The following is an 18,730-nucleotide window of genomic DNA, read 5'->3' as shown; positions in this document are numbered from 1 at the left end:
TCCTTATCTGAACCAGCAAAAACCCTTGTTCCTTCCTATTATTGCTTATACTCTCTCTACAACAAAATTAGAAATAAGGGCGAAATAGTTTCTGCTGGGTATTGAGGGGGTAGAGAGGAGAGGGAGGGGGTGGAGTGGGTGGTAAGGGAGGAGGTGGGGGCAGGGTGGAGAAATGACCCAAGCCTTGTATGCACATATAAATAATAAAATAAAACAAAATAAATTGTGCTATTTTTTTTGTTGCAAAATTGCATAATTCTGCAAATGGATGATTTACATGTAGATGAGCAGGCAAGGCTTTGAGCAAATCCAGCATATTGTCAGGAATATCCACAGCAGGGGTCACTGGCCTGGCTTGTAGGGGAGAGCCAACCTTAGGGATCACAAAGCATTTGCCAGGTTCTCCAAAAGTTTAAGTAAGAAAAGGGGAAAAAATGGGGAAATACATAGACTTAAAATCTTTTTTTAAAAAACCTTTCTTCAATAAATTGAAATAGTGCTTTTAAATGATCTTACTTGTCTTTGATTTAAAAATAAAAAAGATCAGGGCTGGTGGAGTGGCTCAAGTGGTAAACTGCCTGCTTAGCAAGTGTGAGGCCCTGAGTTCAAACACCAATACTGCCAAATAGCAACAAAATAAAATAAAAAGATCATTGTTTGAAACACGAAGAAATCATTCAGAATTTTCTTTACATCAATTCAGATGACAACCACGTCTCGGGATCTCCCACACTAGTCTTTGGGAACAAGAACAAGCATATAAATGCTCTCTGTTAAATGGGAAGGGTGTCACCACCACAAAGAGAGAAAAGATTATAAATTTTTAATAAAATTCTCTTTCATTTGGATTGGAACTAATTCTTGAATCCCATGGTGATTAAACTGAGCAAGAACAAACTTAAACTAGCAAGTTCTCCTGGAAAAATTTTTTCCATGGTGAAACTGCTTTGTAGATCGAGAGGCGAGGCACTCCAATCACAATGTGACTTTCCCAGCATTTTGTCTTTGTATTCTCAACAGCTAACATGCATATAGCTCCTGCTATGAATCTCTCTGAATCATAAGCTGAACATGTTATAACATCTATTTAAGGTTTTTAACCTGTAAGTGGTTTTCAAGGCCATTAAAAGAAAGGCAGTTTGGTTGCATAGGAGGCTCAGATCTGGAGGACAAAGGCGCACAAGGCAAAGCCATAGGAATGGAGATCTCCTTTGGGCTTGGCTCAGTACAGGAGCCTCTAATATAGCTGGATGTAGGAGTCAGAAAAGTGGGTGTCCCGGGCAGCTATAGGCACCAATCAGTCATCAAGGAGTACTCGTGCCTGTGGCCCCAAGAAAAGTAGCTACCATTTTTTAAGGAATCCTCTGGGATGTCTATGTTAAACGGATGCACAAATCTGACCCGTGGCATGTCCTGGCTCTTCAGTAGGTCAGTTAGGTCTAATAGTTACCATGCTTCTGAGGGCTTAGATCTCAACCCCAAGCCTACTCCTCTTCCCTGGATGAGCAGGGTCTGTGGTGGGCACCTGTTGAGTTTACTGGCCCACCCCCCTACTCCTCCTTCTGCTGTAAGTAGCCCTTTGATCTACCCTTGGGGAATTGTGACAGTGAGCAGATTTCTAGCTACAAGGCCTATGAGAAAAAGCTTGGAAGGTAGGAATTGAGTGTCCAAGATATGAGGCTGCTATATGTGTGCCCTGGTGATACCACTTTTCAGCTGAGTGACCTCAGCCAAGTTACTTCCCCTCTCTGAGTTTCCATTTCCTTGTCTGTAAAGTAAAGATAAGAGCAGCAGCCTGTACATTAAGGACCTGAACTCGTGTGGCTGCCACATGCTAAGAACTCAGTCTGTGCTGCCACCCTTGCCAGATGTGGATCACTGATAGAAGTGTCAGTCAACACATCCTGACCATTCCACAGGTGGGCATGAAACCCATGCTACAACAAGCAAACCATTTTTCCTGAGAATTGAGGGTTTTTTTCCCCCCTCTTTCTGGTGCTACCAAGGTTTGTATTCAGAGTCTCCCACTTGATAGGCAGGCCTTCTACCACTTGAGTCATGCCCTCAGCCCATTTTTGTTTTAATTATTTTTTGGGTAAGATCTTGCATTTTTACCCAGGGCCAGCCTCAGCTGGTGATCCTTCTACCTACAGCCTGCTGTGTAGCTGGAACCTCTGTCATGAGCTACCATGCCCAGCTTAATGATTGAAATGGGGTCTCTTGAATTTTTTGCCAGATTGGCCTTAAACTACAATCTTCCCAATCTCTGCCTCTTGAGTAGCTCAGATTACAGACATGAGCCACTGTGCTTGGCCATGAATTGGCTCTTGAAACAAGTGAAAGGACAGAAAAACTCATGGAGACAATTGATCCCCAGAAGTGCTATGAAGATGCTTCCATGAGATGCACATTCCTTAAATAGCTCTGGTCCCTCTGGGCCCTGTGAGCTACTCTATTCCCTTCCAATTAATCCCTGTTTTGCCTAAATTGTTCAGAATCTATTTCTGTTGGTAAGAAATCACCCTGGTCAGCACAGGGAACACGATGGCTATTGTCTACAGACAATGTAAGCCCCTTTTTGATTTACTTAGCCACATTCCCTGGAATGAGAAGAGATCAAGGCTATGATCCCAAGCATGAACTGAAGGCTCTCAGTCTGTTGACACTATAGAGCCACCACCCACATCCCCTTTAAGAAAAGACTTGCTATCCAGATGCATTTTTAAAAATGACTCAAAACTTAGTGGCATGAAATAATGATTTATTTTTTATCATGGAGTCCCTGGATGAGAAATTGACGGGGAAGAGTATGTATAGCTTGGCTTTTCTCCAAAATGTCTGGTGTTTTGGCAGGAAGATTCCAAGACTGGGGCCCTGAATCATCTGAAAGCTTGTTCGCTTACCATTGGTGTTTGATCCCAGCTATTTGCTATGACCCTGGTTGGAGCTGCTGACCACAACACCTACTGTGTCCTGTCCCTGGGTCTTGGACTTCCTCACAAAATGGCAGCCAAGTTTCAAGAATGAGTGTCCAGAAATGGACAGAGCCAGGTAGAATCTCTGTGGCCTTTTAAGATCTGGCTTCAGAAATTAGTGTTTCTTTCCCCAGTCTACTTGTGCCCAACTTCAAGGGGGACAAGAAATAATTATCACTCATTGGCAGGGAGTGGAACAGTTAGGAAAGGGTGTGTAGGCCAAAAATAATGCTTTGCCATTTTTGGAAAATACAACTTGTTCATCCAAAGAGAGAATAGAAACTACAAGGTTTGGCTTAAAAGGAGAACTATAGCTTGGCCATCAAGGATACAAGAAGGATATATACTAACATCTGGATTTAAAGGGAAAAATGATGGAAGCACACAGATGTGACATATCCATATATTTGTGTGTTATAAGGAAACTACATTAAAACAAGCTTAGAAATGCCTGGAGGCTGACCTCATGTGGACCGCATTTCTCACATAGCGAATGGCCCATATTATGATAGCTGCAGCCTAGGGGAGTAATTAAAGTCACTTGGAGAAAGATGCCATTCCCTGGCCAACAACAAAGCTATGTAAAAAGACAAGTTTTAAGGTGTAAGGAAATGGTTGGACCATGGAGTGGTAAAATCCATGCTTCCTTATCACAGATTAGTGTTAGAGATGCAAAAACTAAAATTAGAACTATAGTATGATCCAGCTATACCACTCTTGGGGCTATCCCCAAAGAAATCAAAGTCAGCATACCATAGAGATGTCTGCATACCAACTATTCACAGTAGCCTAGTCATGAAATCACCTTGTGTGTCCATCAACAGATAACCGGATAAAGAAATGCAGTGTATATAAACAATGGATTATTATTCTATCATTAAGAAGAATGACGTCATGTCATTTGCAACAAAGTGGATGGAACTAGAGCTCATCATGTTAAAATAAGTCAGACTCAAAAAGACAAGTATCTCTTGTCTTTGATTGATGTTTTCTCTAATATGAGGAATTTAGAGGGGGGGAAGACAAGAAAATAAAAGGGGGGAGTATCCTAGAATAAGAAGAAAGAGAAGGAGGAGGAGGAGGAGGAGAAGTGACAAGAGGGAGTAGGAGGAACAAGAGGACAAGGGAGGAGGAGAAAAAAGAGAATAATATTAAGGATGGGAGGAGGGAGGAAGGGAATAAGAGAGGGTAACAGGGTGAACACTAATGAAAGTTCCTTATGTGCATGTATGGAAGTGTCGCAGTGAGTTCTAGTTCTTTGTACAATTAGTACATGCTGCTGCTGCTGATTATGGTGATCATAAAGATGTACCAGCCGTCCCCTCAGACTGGAAAATGTGTGTTTCTGTAGCAGAGACTCCTCTGGCTGCTCATGTTGCCTTGGAATTCCTGCCTGTGACCACCTACTGCATCCTACTGTCAGCACTTAGGACTTTGGTGGCCAGTGAAAGCTGCCATGTCAGGCAGAGCATGAACACAACTTTGGAACCTGTGCACAGGGCAGGCCAGACATGCCAGGGAGGTCAATCCCTCAAGCCACAAGATCAGTGGATCACTCTGGTGACCAAGTCTAAGGGGTGTTCTACACAGAACCCTGAGAATCCCCAATAAGATCCATCACTCCCTTTCCCTGCATCACCTTCTCACTGCCCTGCCAGTGCTACATGGCATCATCTCAAATAAACTGCTTACATTCAAATCCCAGACTTAGGATCAGACTCTGGAGGATCCCAACCTAAATTTATCATCTACATTCCCTGAAAGAAAGGAAAATGGAGATGAGGGAGGGGATAATCAAAGAAGGAAAAAATAGCTTGGAGTTTCCTATAGGTAGGGTTTGTGGGTAAAGCTAATTACAATTGATTGATAGTGATCAATTTTCAAAAATGACTATGTTTAGACAAGGTATAGTAGTGCATGCCTACAAACCCAGCACTTAGGAGGCTGAACCAGAAAGTTCTTGGGTTCAAGGCCAGTGTGGGCTACATAGGGAGAATAACAAAAGCAGAGCTAACTAAACTTTTTAGTTTGGTTAAAAATGGTTATGTTTTGATTATTTTCTTTTAAGCTATGTGTCAAAGACCTATTGATAGGTAATGCAAGACTACAAGGATCAAGATAGAATCTCAAAGTCCTGAACCTCTCTGATCCAAGATTCTCATACATAGATTGGAAGTGATGACATTAACCACCTTGTAGATTATGTAAATACTGAGTGCTCTGAACACCCTCCAAAGGGTACCTGGAGTCTGTGTTCAGTAAATATTCCTTGATTTTACCTGTTAAGTCTCCTTTCAGCAGTCCTAAACTGAGCTTACCAGCTTCTTCCACACTCATATTTGCTGGTGAATTGCTTCAAATGGTTAGTTGCTAAAAGTCAAAATTAATTCAAACTGGCCTTTGCAATAAAGAAGTCATAAATTTGGGCCAACATTTGAGTTAATCTAGTCATGTGACAAATCTCCCAGGGCTGAAGATGAGCCAAGCAGGTCTGTGACTCAGGACCTGCATCTAGTACCCTTCTTTCCGTTTCTTTTTTCTTTCTTTCTTTCTTTTTGAAATACTGAGGTTTGAACTCAGGGTCTACACCTTGAGTCACTTCACCAGTCTTTTTTTGTGAGTGTGATTTTTTTTTTAGTTTGAGATAAGGTCTCTCGAACTATTTGCCCCAGCTGTCTTCCAACTGCGATCCTCCTGATCTCTGCCTCCTGAGTAGCTAGGATTACAGACTTCTTTCCATTTCTTAACTCTGCCTTCTCAGTGTGGCTTCACTTACTGCATATTCACTTTTATATGCCTCATTGAATATGTGTTCCTTCCTTTCTGGAATGTCTTCTACAGAAAATCAATGTCTGGGCTTTAGCCTGGTTGAACCGGTTTAGTCCACCTACTTATTCCTAAACCATCAGAGTGACCAAGGGAAGAGAATAGTGCTGATTGGCTTATGACAGTTTTGCCCAAAGGCCACCATGGCTTAATCCTTGTAAAGATTAAAATTGGACATGGGAACAAAAATAAGTGTGTTACTTCCAAGAGAAGGGGAAATGAGTGCCATTCTATCCACTTGACTCCATTCCCATTGCTAATGTGTTTATCTTGCTCAGATCATCCTAATGACTTCGATAGCAGATGGAAGTCAGAAATCTCATCAGTTATTCTAACAGAGAAGAATTTAAATAGCTGCCAACCGCAACTAAAATGGTCAAATGTGAACTCTACGAATACAGAGGTAGCAACTTAGAAGCAGCTACCACTTCTAGGGCTGGTGGATAAAAAGCAAGAGGTTGGAACCACTGAAACTTAAAAGCATAGAGAAGGGACCTGGAGGAATTGAAGTCTAGAACGCTGCAGAGGAGCCCATCCAGCCTGAGCTGGTAACTCCCTAGCAGAAGGCAAGGAGGCAAGCTCTGTAAGTGGAAGGAATTATCACTGCTACAGTGAGGAAGTGAAGCTGAGGAGATGCTGTCAAAAACCGGAAGTGATCAGGATCCAGAAGCAGTCGGAAAGCATGGCTCCAGAAATGTTAGCATGACTAGGAAGCCAAGAGGAAGGGCAAAGTCCTTTTTCATTCCAACCTTGCAGCCTCCTTCTAGCACTTCAAGAAAGGAGTTCTACCACTGAGTTGCCTACTCTACCAGCCCAGTCAGTAGGAGGTTTTGTTTTGTTTTCGTGTTTGTTTTGATATGAGATCTTGCTCTGTTGTCCACTGATCTTAGGATGTAACCAGTGTCTCTGCATCTTCGTTGTCCAGGCTGACCTAGAACTCCTGGACTCAAGGATCTTCCTGCCTCAGCATCTGGACTAGCTGGGACTATAGCCATGCACCACCAGGCCCAACTTAAATTTGTTATTTTATTGTCATTTTTTTCCATTGAGGTTGGTGAGACCCAGAGACAATGCTGACACCCTAAGGTCCCAGGATAATTTAAGCATGTGTTGAGAAGCTACACCTGCCTCCTGGTATACCAGGGAGCATCACTTCTATAACAGTTTCACAAGCTGTTCAGGGAAAGAGGGGGATGTTAACCTTGTGTGCCTAGCTCAACTCCTGAGCCAAATGCCTCATTTGCATATCTGTCTGGCTGGCAAGACTGCCTGCCATGAGGGAATAGCTCATCTCCCCTGAGACACTGTTCTGGTGAAAATTGGGGCTGGAGGTGTTCACAGGCCCCAGTTCATATGGGAGATGTATAACCATGCAGCAATCCCTGGGCTGCCATTAGCGCTTTATCTGTAAAGGCTAAACAGCTCCTGCCCTGTAAATTATATCTCATTTCTTTAAAAAATGTGTGTGGCTGGAGAAGGGGCAGAGGGATGCAAGGGAGGGGAACAGGGAAGGGGCAGCCAGGAAGGGTAAATAGATAAAATAAATGGGCTTGGTGCATGCCTTTTGACCATTTTGCTTTAGTCTATTGATTTGGATTTTTTCCTCTACCCTGGGAGTAATCAATTTTTCGGTGGATGGGCAGAATACAATAATTTCAAGCAAACTCTTCAAATGGGTTGTCATTAATTTGCCTTTTGCCGGTCCTTGTTCACTGGGAGTAAGACGTGTTTAGCTTTCTCCAAACACTATTGGAGGTAGACTCTAGGGATTTGCTGGGCTGATTGGCACAGTGCAGGGAATGTGGACTTGGGAGGGGCAGGGATAGCTGGTTCGGACTAATGAAGGCACAGTGTTTGCTCATCTTTACAGAGTCACTTATTACTGCTAATTGGGAGGGACAGTTCAAATAAGCACAGAGGAGCAGTTGTCACACGAGCGTGACATGGTTTTAAAAAGAGGCCTGCCCGACTCCCTGAACTCCCGCCGCAGGCTGGCTGGGTGCCTGGGCTTCGCAGCCCGCATAGAGTGGAGGCTTTGTCAGGGCGCCCCATAGAAGTCAGCAGTCTTAAGAAACCTGAGCTTGGCAAGTCATCTCAGGGAACCTCAGACAGACACGCAGCTGCCTGGGACACTTAGAAAGTCAACAGCTGACGGAAGGAGAGGATGCTGGGCTGAGCTGTAAATGGACTTGAAGATGTGATTGGAATTAATTTGCAGAACATAGTTAAAGGTTGTTTTCTTTAAAGGGCCTAATTGGGTTTAAAGAACATTCATTTGTATGAGTGCTAAAATATTAATAACCTGACATACATCTCTTAGGGTTCTGCCACTTTATCTTTTGCTTATTTCCTTTGAAAGAAGACATTAATTTCCTGTCCATTCTACTGAGTAGATATGAATGACTGCATCATGCCCATTCCACAGTATGACCAATATTTCCAAATTATTTGATCACATGTGTGCCAATCAATTAGTCATTAATCAATATTATCAAAAGACACCTGCATTTTCCTGCTCCAACTCAGTCATTCTACAAAGCTATGATGTGCCTACAATGGGCCAGGAATCACTTCAGACATGAGGAACACAGCGATGAATGAAATGAAGTCTGTTGTCATAGTCTCCATTCCCATGAAAGGAGAACACTGAGACTGAGCAAGTAATGACCAAGGCCATCTCAGATAAGGACAATAAATAGGGGTGTGTTCATGCCAGTGTCTCCCTTGGCTTTTTAGACTCCTGGCTTATTCTTACAGAAAACAAGATAAATCACTAACAACAGGCATTGTGTTGGAGAGCATCCTTTTTAGGGAATCTTAGATAAGGCTAAGTTCAGCCACCTGGTTTTAGATACAGAAACTTTCTGACTTGAAATATAATCCCATCCCAGGGACATGTGTGTAAGCGATTCTGGTAATATATTATTATCAACTGAGAAAGTTTATCATCAGGCGAGTTTTTGGCGTGAAGCCAAGGTGTAAAGCCTTTCTAAGACTCATGTTTTTAAAATGTCATTAAATATGCATAATGTCATTAAATACACATTCTATTTAGAAGCAAGTGTATATACCAAAGATCCAGACAAAATCTCATGTACTTTGAGGCTATGGAGCATATCACAGGCTGAGATATCACAGATGGTTGAGATGAGGCCCTCAGAAAGGCTTAGGTGGAAGTTTGATTCCATCCATCTTGGTTCACAGTTATTCTTGTGATTGATACTTTAGAAATATGCATAAGAACACAGGTTACCACCATTATCTCATACATATAAAAATGGTAGTACCCTCCTCTTCATCTTAATACTGGAAATTGGATTATCTATTTATGATACATCAAGATGGTAGCAATCTGGACTTTTGCTTTGAAAGTATTTTCAAGAAGGTGAAAGACCTTTTCCTGTAAAGAGAACAGACCTAACTAAGTAATATTGACTTATAAAATTTGTACAAAACCAGTCCTACAAACCTTTGCCATTTGTTCTGAAGTTTAAATGGGAACTATGAGTTGTTAAGTCAGACTAGTGGGTAAGTAGTCAAATTCTTTCCTAGAGAATGTAAGCCTTGGTACTTAAGAAATTAGGTTTGGATTTCTCAGCATGGAAACTAGGAAATCATTTGCTGGGTGATACATTCCATTTTAGATTTCCTGTGACATATTAAGAATGAATTTGTTGTTCATTGACACCTTCCAAGAGACCCCAATATAGAGCAAACAATGTCCCCTTCACTTCTGCATGAATGCATCCAGTTTTTTTCTTCACATCTGGAAGTCATTTATTTTGCTCTGAGACATCTGCAGGGGCTGATGACATGTGATGGACGCAGGGGAGCTGGCAAGTATGGCCATCCCTTGGACCATCAGCACTCTTAGTGAGTCTTAGCTTTGTTGGAACCAAGAAGAGAACCTGCTTCCCTATTGGGTAATGAGTACAGGTTCACCAATTAAGAAGTCAGTTGAACAGGCTTAAATTTTTTTTCTGGAAACAAAGAATTTGTGTTGATAAAATGAATCCTTCATCCTGACACTTAAAAAGAGAGTGTCTGGCTTAGTTGTCTGAAGGATTCATTCTTAACCTAAGCAGAAATGTCTTCTTATAGACAGAAAGATATGTGTGTGTATGCATAGGTACATACACAGAAAATTTATCATTTTAAGATAACTCATTATGATGGCTCATTGGTCCCTTTGAATTCCATTGGTCAGAAAGTGATCTTGGGAATCCACTGCCAGCAAACATGGAGCAAGTATGAGGAGCTTCAAGTTGGGTGCTTGGGAAAGACAAAGAACATCTGTTGATGAAGCCAGATGGAGAGTCTCTGTGTTTTCATTAAGAATAGACTGAATGAAAGCAGCCCACACATCTATGTACTAAACTGGAGGGCACACCAATCAAAAATGAGCAGGGTTTCTCCTAATGGGGAAGGAAGGACATAAGACACCCATTAACCCACACCACCAGCTCACTCCCTGGCTTGAAATGCCATAGTCAGAATTTAATAGGAGCAAATTGGAATTGTCACAATAAGTCCCCCCCATAATGAATATATCCTAATAAAAAATTTATATAAAAAAGAATTTAGTGGGAGCAGTCAGCATTGTCCTGTTCTAGGAGCCTTGTTTAACATGCAAATATTCCTGTAAGGGAACAATTTCTGGAGTTGCTAAGAGTGGGCCTCTCTAATAATCTCAGCAGCTTGATACAAAAGGAGAAAAAGAACATGTAACAAGGTTATTTCAGGTTGGAGATTGGAAAGGGATTTCTAAAGACTGGCTTGGCCTACTATGTAACACTACAAAGGGCCTGCCCTTCTGAGGACCCAAGGAATGGCTTTGCATGACTGAGGAGAAGGCACAAGGATGTGACATGGGAGTTCCCCATAAAGCTGAATCCTTGAAGATTTTTACAGAGCACATTCAAGGGAAGAGGTCAAGAGGAAGCAGCTTGTTGGAATATGCAAAGGGAATACAATGATCGTGATAGGGTAGAGAAATAATTATGACAGGGTCAAAGAAAGCCATAGAGGAGAATGTCACACTCTGTAGAGACAAAGGGCAAGACATTGAGTTTGGCCCACACAATAATGAGCTTGCCATTGGCCTAAAGTTAATGTGATGAAATAATAATCCACAATATTAACAATTGAAAACTTTTACTTGAAACTCAGGAGCATTTTCCATCCTCTAGAGAAAAATCAAGTACTTCTGTGCCAGAAATAAGATCTACAAATATTGCCTACTGGGAAACTGGAAGGAAGTAAAAAAAGAAAGGGAAGTCAATGGTTACGGTATGTGATATGACTTGCAGAAGTTTTCTTCTCTGAGAGAGAAGATGAAAGTTACTATAATCTGAACACACAGGAGAGGAGGGATACCACAAGGACAAGAGAGGGCAAGGCTGAGAAACAGTGAGAGAAAATCAGAGCAGGTTTGCCTTCCACAATCCATATTGAAAAAGTTGCAAAGAATTTGTTCATTCATTCCTTCAACACATATTGACTGGAAGTCTAGGATATGCCAGCTACTCTTCTATACACACTTGGAACACATCATGAACCAAACAATTATCCTTGCCCCCAGGGAGGGCAAGGAAGACAGTAAATAAACAGAAATAAAGTACATAACCTCTTAAGAGGTACCACATGCCAAGTATAACAGAAAAGAAGATGCTACTTAGGATTGGGGTGGGCTGAAAGAATTATAATTTAGTATGTTGATAGAGTTCAGCCAAGAGATGAAGGAGTGGGCACCTAGGCAATGTGGTCTCAGTGACCCCTAGTGATCATCCAGTAATGCCCCTGTTTCCAGTAGATAGCCTGTCCATGACCTACTTTGAAATGAAACTTGTCTGTGTCTCTAAGATTTTCTTCAACCCTCCAAGACTCATTTAGACAACCCAGCACATGGTCAGAGTAAAGGAAGAGGACTGGACTCTGAAAAGATGGCATGAAGTTAAGATGATGATAACCTGAGCAGAAACTGATAAAAAACTTGCACTGAGCTAGGCCAGTAGTAGGATCCTCAGTGATTGGTTCCTTCTATTTTAAAATGCCACTCAAAACACAATCCCAAATAAGCTTTTACATATTTAGTGGTTCTATTTTTGTTTTTATTTTTTTTTCTTCCTGATTATATTTGTATCTAACTGTTTCCAGGGCTTAATCTACCTCTGTGATACCTTCTTTATTTTTTTCAGGCTTATTTTATTTTGATTATTGGGTCATTATGCAGTGTACTAGCTATACTGTATTAATTTTTTTCCTTGAAAAAAATCTTTTTAATTGCTTTCTTTGTGAGGTCACAAATTTTTTATACATAGAATTTAAATAAACCCCCAAATGGGCAATAACCATGACTTGATTTAATAATGCTGTTCCCCTAAAGCCAGTGAAACTTTTCCTGGTTCTTGCTTGAGAAGCAAATTATATTTGGTTATAAGACTATTTGATCTCTTTGCTTCAAATCTATCGTCTTGTCCCTAAGAATGCTTGACTTTGTTTTTAATTGAAAGGCAAGACATAAGCAAATTTTTAGGGTATGTATTTTCTGAATAAAAAAAAAATTGCTACTCTTAACATTACCAAATACTAGAAATTCAAACTCTACCTCTCAGCCTGTCATTCCTACCAAGAATTTATCTAGAGGTTGGTTGCTGACCAGGTTTGATTAGGTGTCCTGAATATTTACAGCACATGGCCATGCCAAGAGAGTATATGTGTGGCCATTTTGTAGTTTGTCCCATTTGTCAGTCCTCAAGAATACTTGAACCTTTCTACTTTCTTTATTTAGAAGTAACCCCAAAGATTAACATTTCTAGGAGTTGAGATTTGGTCCCCAGTGTGGTGAATCCCAAGTTCCCACAAGCCCTTGTCTTTTGCTGGTAGAATTTCTCCTTCATGTATAAATAGAAAGTTTTCCTTGGTAACATTTATGATGATTCATTCTGTATCTGTCCAACTAATTCAGTGGTCAAGAGTGTGGGTTAGAATACTCAAGCGCTCAGAGTTATTTTGCTAAATGAGCTTCCACTCCATTTTTGACTTCTATTTTTATTGTCATTGCCCTTGTGGGGTACTTAGAATAACACAGAGAAAACAGAAACTAATTTTGATTTAACGATGCCATAATGCCTTGTAGCATTGGAAATGTGGACATTTTGAGCCTAGCTTAACGGGAATACATTTTGTCCAGGTTTATGTAAGTCTTCCCCTCCTTCCACTACAAGTATCATCATCTCCACTCATGTTCACCAACACCCCCCGCCCCAGGACAAGCAGCAGAGAGCAGGTAGAAAACTGGAAGATGCCGGCATTCCCATTGTGGCTCTCTTCCTTTGTGCTCTCAGCCTCATAATCCATTCAGCACCACTGACCAGCCCTTACCATCCCCCAAATAAATACTCCTTTTCTTCCATATCCTGGCACCAAGTGTACTGAGTCTTCTTCATATCCAGCATCAACAGGTCTTATTTTACCATAAAATCTGCCTGCGGGGAAAGGAAGACAAGCTGGCTCATGATGAAAGGAAATGAAAAATACTCATATAGATTTGACTGCAAAACCTTGCCACCCCAGCAAGGAGTGGGTGGGACATCTCATCGCTTCCCTCCTTACCACCTCCATTTCCTCAGGGTGTAAATTTGGGAGAGCCTTGTCTGCATTAAGGGACTCTTGTCCCTTAATGAAAACATATGTGATAAAGCTCACACGTGGCCCAGCACTTAGTCAAATTTAACAAACGGTGATGTTGATGGTAATAATGAATGAATGCAAGCCAATTTTGATTGTTTTTATTATTATTGCTTAATCCAATTCAATGATAAATTCATTAAGTATCTTCCCAAAATGTCTATGGGTGCCTATTATGAAATTTTGCTAGTTAAGGAAGACTCTGTACTGAAAAAGAAGGCGTGGACTCCATGACAGACATCTCCTGGACATTCTCCATCCTCTCATGGTGGGATGTTAATCCCCCAAAGCCTTCATTTCTCATCAAATATGGGGTTGTGCTATTTCTCCTCACTTACCTCATAAACCCTACACGAAGAGATGAGAAAGTAAACTGCATAATCTTTCCTGCTCCAAAAGAATCAAAGCAAAACCATAAAACACCCATCTATCTTCTCTGACGAGATACATGGACAATGTATGACGACAAACAGAGCCTCGGGTAAGCTACGTTTTCCTTGCTCAAGCTAAGCAGATGACATGGGGAAAAAGTTATAGACACCTTTAAAAATCCCTGGAAATAGTCTTTTCCAGGTCTTCAAATTCAATAAATATTTATGAAGAGCCTACTATGTGCCAGGCACAGTTAGACCAGCGCTGTCTAGTAGAATTTTCTGTGGAAATAAGAATATTCTATGTCTGTACTATCCAATATGCAGCCATCAGCCTATGTGGTCATTGAGCATTTGAAATGTGGCTACTGTGACTGAAGAAAGAAATTTTTAATGTGTTTAATATTATTTTAAATTAAATTTAAACTATTCTAAGAATGGGGAGATAAAGGAGAATGATGGAGGGGGTGAATTTAATTAAGATATGTTATAAGCATTTTGTAAATGTCACAATGTACCCCCAGTACAACAATAATACAATAATAAAAAATGTAAATAGTCACACATGACCAGTGACTACCATACTGGACCGTGTGGGACTAGACACGGGATTTGGCAATGGAGACAAACAGCTAAAATCCTTGCTTTCTTGAAGCTTATATTCTATTTAGAAGGGTGGGGACAGACAATATTTAAAATGTATGGTAAGTCAGATAGTGAAAAGCACCATAGGAAAAAAGTAATAAAGCCAGAATGGAGTTAAGAAAGGTCAGAATTGTAAAAGGAGCAACAAGCTTAACTTTTTTCATACCCAATGAATGTTCTACAAAGGCAAACCTCTCAGACTTTATTTTAGTACTGCCTGCAGCAACTGTAGAGTCCAGCACAGAGTTTTTGAATACATCTATAAATCAGGTGTCTGATTTAGATGATTGCTTTTATCCTTCTCAACTCTGTACTCAAAATGTACCACTTCTCACTTGGTATAATAATCAGGAATAATGTGTATCTTAATGGAGCTTCTCCATTAAAAGGTTTTGGAAATAATATATAAAATTAATGGTTTACAAGAATAGTTTTAGACACTTGAAAACAGAGCTAACCTAAAGACCTTCAATGCACCATGAATACATTCATTCCCTGACTAAAAATGAATCCCAAAATTGGTTTTGATTTTTATTTAAAATTCAAATGTCTGATGTCCTTAAATTGAACAAATGATATTTAAAAATATCTATATCAGCCTCCAACATCTGCAGATTGTGATTTGCATTTTGAAATTGGCTGCTTGAAATGAACGAGGATGAGCACTGTCATTCTTCTTTTTCCTCCCTCTGGTTATTTAATGAAATGCGAGAGGTCAACCCTTTGTCCTTAAATTAGTTCCCATAAAAATCTTTTTGTACTTTGCAGCTTGTTATGATGTCTTGAGGCTGAAGGAAATGTTGCCATTAATTATGTCTTTGTTGAATATGGATAGCTATTCAGAGTTAGTTGAGCAGTTTCAAACAAAATTAGCATCAAGCAACACTGGCTAGCTTTGGGTTGGTTATCAAGAATATTTTTCTCTTTTTCTCCCCTTTTCTTTTTTTCCTTTAAAAATTTTTTTAATAGCTGAGAGAATGCTCCTCAGCGAGTGTGTATTATCTAATATATTCAGCTTTCAGTTGCTACTTTTTTCCAGATGAAGATGAGCTTAATTGAGGTTGTCCTTTTAAGTTTGTAGAGCCCTTCAGCATCTCACACAAAAGCATCTAGAGGCTTTTCATTTGTCTTGAGTATGTTTCAGATGTACAAATATTATTTACTTTAAGCTCCAAATCAAAAGGTGCACTGTAACTGTTTTAAATAAAACATTAGTCAAGACTGAAATATATATAAATTCAAAGCAAGCCTTTTACCCCTCATTATCAAATCATTTATGTGAAGGGAACTCAGTCAGCAAATTTTAGGATCCGTATTAGAGGAACTGTTTAGCAACACACTTTAAGCAAGCACTTAGTGAAGGAATTTATTCCCAGTCCTCCAAAGGTAAATATTTCAAATCCACTCTGCAGCTAACTATGAACTTAGTTTCCTGTTATAGGTTGTTCTAAAGGTTTGCGTGAATAAGAAGGGTAAAACTTGATCTTGAAGAAGTAAAGTTCATCAGTGAAATGTACCCAGCATGCACATCTATGGGGAAATTTAGAAAAACATTCAGCTCCGAGCTCAGCGCTAAGCAAACCTGTTTGTAGGATGAGGGTTATGAAGGCTGATGAAGAGACTCCAGCCCTGGGAGGAAAAACCCAATTCTGTGAGTATCTAAACCAATATATTGAAAATTACAGTATGTCCTGGGCCACATAGAAGAGATTGTGAAAAATAGTATAAGACTGCTTTTTGTTTTTAATAATAAAATTTTTTAGAAGCCCCAAGGACTACACTCACAAAAGTAGATAAATTGATTTAGAAATAAAATTCTCACACAACCCGGTGAAAGGTAATTATGCCTTATTGTAGGAAAGACAAAGGGTATGAATCTTATTGTTCTCAACAAGGGTCTTGTTTAATATCTTTAAAATATTTTGTAGTGATTCTTATTTTCTTTCATTTTTCTGCCAGCTCCTTTTTCTGAATGTGGAACCCAAGTGTTCCTTCTTGTTAAGCATTCCCTGGGAAGAGGCGCTAACCTTGCATTGCTTTTAAGTGTAATATACATTTTTCATTTTAAATGGGAGCTTGGAATGACATTGTGTAGAAGGGATTCCAGGCCTCCCTGATTATCACCATGTCTCCTTGAGCTGCGCCTCAGGAAAAAAAAAAATGTGAAAAAGGTAGCCCTCTGGAATGAATAAATTCTGTAGCCTGCCTGTAATTATTTATTAAAATAGATTAAAGAAATCGGCTAAAAAGGAACCCGCCACCCATGTTAGAGATAGCATAATAAGAGTACATAGAAAGGGAAAATTAACACCAGGGAAGAAAGAATGTCAGATATGTGCATTCAATAATACAGCATCTCTGCATTGTTGGCTCTCACGCAGACACACACCCGGGTTTTCATTTGGCAGGGTGGGCTGTGCTAATGAAAACTGGGTTACTAATACGGATGTGTATGTCTCTAATTACCATCAGAATTGAGTGGTAAACATAACCAGGAGAGAATTCAAGGGAGAAATAGGCTAACAGAGAAGCCAGTGCATGGAGGGGAGGAGGAGACGGGTTAGAAAGAAGAAATCGGTCAGCCCTTGTTCAGATGGGTTTAATTTTGTCACTTGAGTCAAAATTGGAAACCCGTTTTCTATTACAATTGCTTCTGTGTTTAGTGGTGGTGGGGTTGTACTTCCAGGCCCCTTTTATTGCAGGAGAATTTTATAAACTTAGCAGATCATCATGAAACCATCTTGGGGGTCAACTTTCCACTTGTGCCTTTAGCTCTTAGGCAAGTACTTTTATAGTGTCTTCTAATATATAGGATTTATCTTCGGTTGTGAGAAGAGCTTTTAAACTTAATCCCTCGCTGAAGTACTAATTTGTTTCTTCATCTTTTAACCAGTACTTTCAGTTAACGTTCATCAGATGCTGTAGAGTTTTTCTGTATAGCTTCAAGGATTGTGTGAATTTTGTGTTTTGTTCTGTTGCTGTTGTGGTAGTTGTTTGTGATGGTGGTGGGGGGGGTTGGTACTGCAGGAGAGGAGAGAGAGTTTAGATTACAGATGCTGATATTATTCATGTATTCCTTTTTTAAATACCAAAATATATAACTGGAAATGATATTTGTGAACAGTTGCCTTTAAAAGATTTCAATTCGTATTTGGCTAAAGAAAACAAAAAACTACCACCTATTTTTTTTTTAAAAAAGGTAAGCCCGCACTTATTTTTTTATTCTGGCTTTTCCCATGATATCTGAGCGGTATAATATGCTAGGATGTTTATGTATGAAAAACAATACATGTGCACACATTATAAGGATAAAGCTTCCTCAGAGAAAATGAATGTCTCTTCCTTTCTCCGATGTTTTTGGAAATGATTTGATCAAAATAACAAAATGACTCATTGGAAAAGCTGTTATCAGTAAAAACAATCACTATTTGACTCCCTTTCATATTTATAAGACTAATGTGAAAAAGATGTTGCGGAGGCAAAAATGCCTGAGAATTCTTTTAGCCACATGAATACATGTGAATTTTATCAAAGCTCATATGTGATCATTTATTTAACCAATTTAACAAATGGCCAGGTTTTTCTAATATTTAAATCCTAAGCCCCCAAAATTGTATCCAAAGAAAATTTACATTTCCAGTGTAATATTGGTCTTTTCTTGCTAATTTGTTAGAAAAAAATATATATGTGAATATATACAGAGAAGTGCTTTGTATTTGTTCTAAAGTAATTAGATGCATGTGTAGAAAGCTGTGAAACTATACACACACATGAAAAGAAAGTGGGGGCTGCCAGTTTCAGGGTTCGGAAAATTATAGAACTTATAAAAATGTGCAGCTGGAAATGACATTCCAGCGGGTCTCTTCACCACAAAGTTATTGCCAGGTGAACAATATTCATCAGCTTTACCAATATTGTACTTCTATGTATCTTCCTATTGCCATCTTAACGAAGTAAATTATTCCTGTTCTCTGCAGATCGAGTTCCTCCCACCCCCCCCCCCCCCTCCTCCAAAAACCAACATTTGCTACCCATAAACGTGGAGAATGCTCTATGGTAAGTATAATATCTTAAATTGAATTTTCCTCCGAATGATTTAGTGAATACTGGAACACATTTTTACTTTGTTGTTTAGACTCAAGAAGGCATAAAATCTCTGCCATCTATTTATCATCTAGTTATTTTAATGTAAACATGTGTCCATTTAGATGAAGTGTTTTCATT

The sequence above is a fragment of the Castor canadensis genome, chromosome 5 (assembly GCF_047511655.1).
Source record: "Castor canadensis chromosome 5, mCasCan1.hap1v2, whole genome shotgun sequence".
Taxonomy (NCBI): domain Eukaryota; kingdom Metazoa; phylum Chordata; class Mammalia; order Rodentia; family Castoridae; genus Castor; species Castor canadensis.
The sequence above is the reverse complement of the archived record's forward strand: the minus strand, read 5'-3'. Positions refer to the sequence as shown.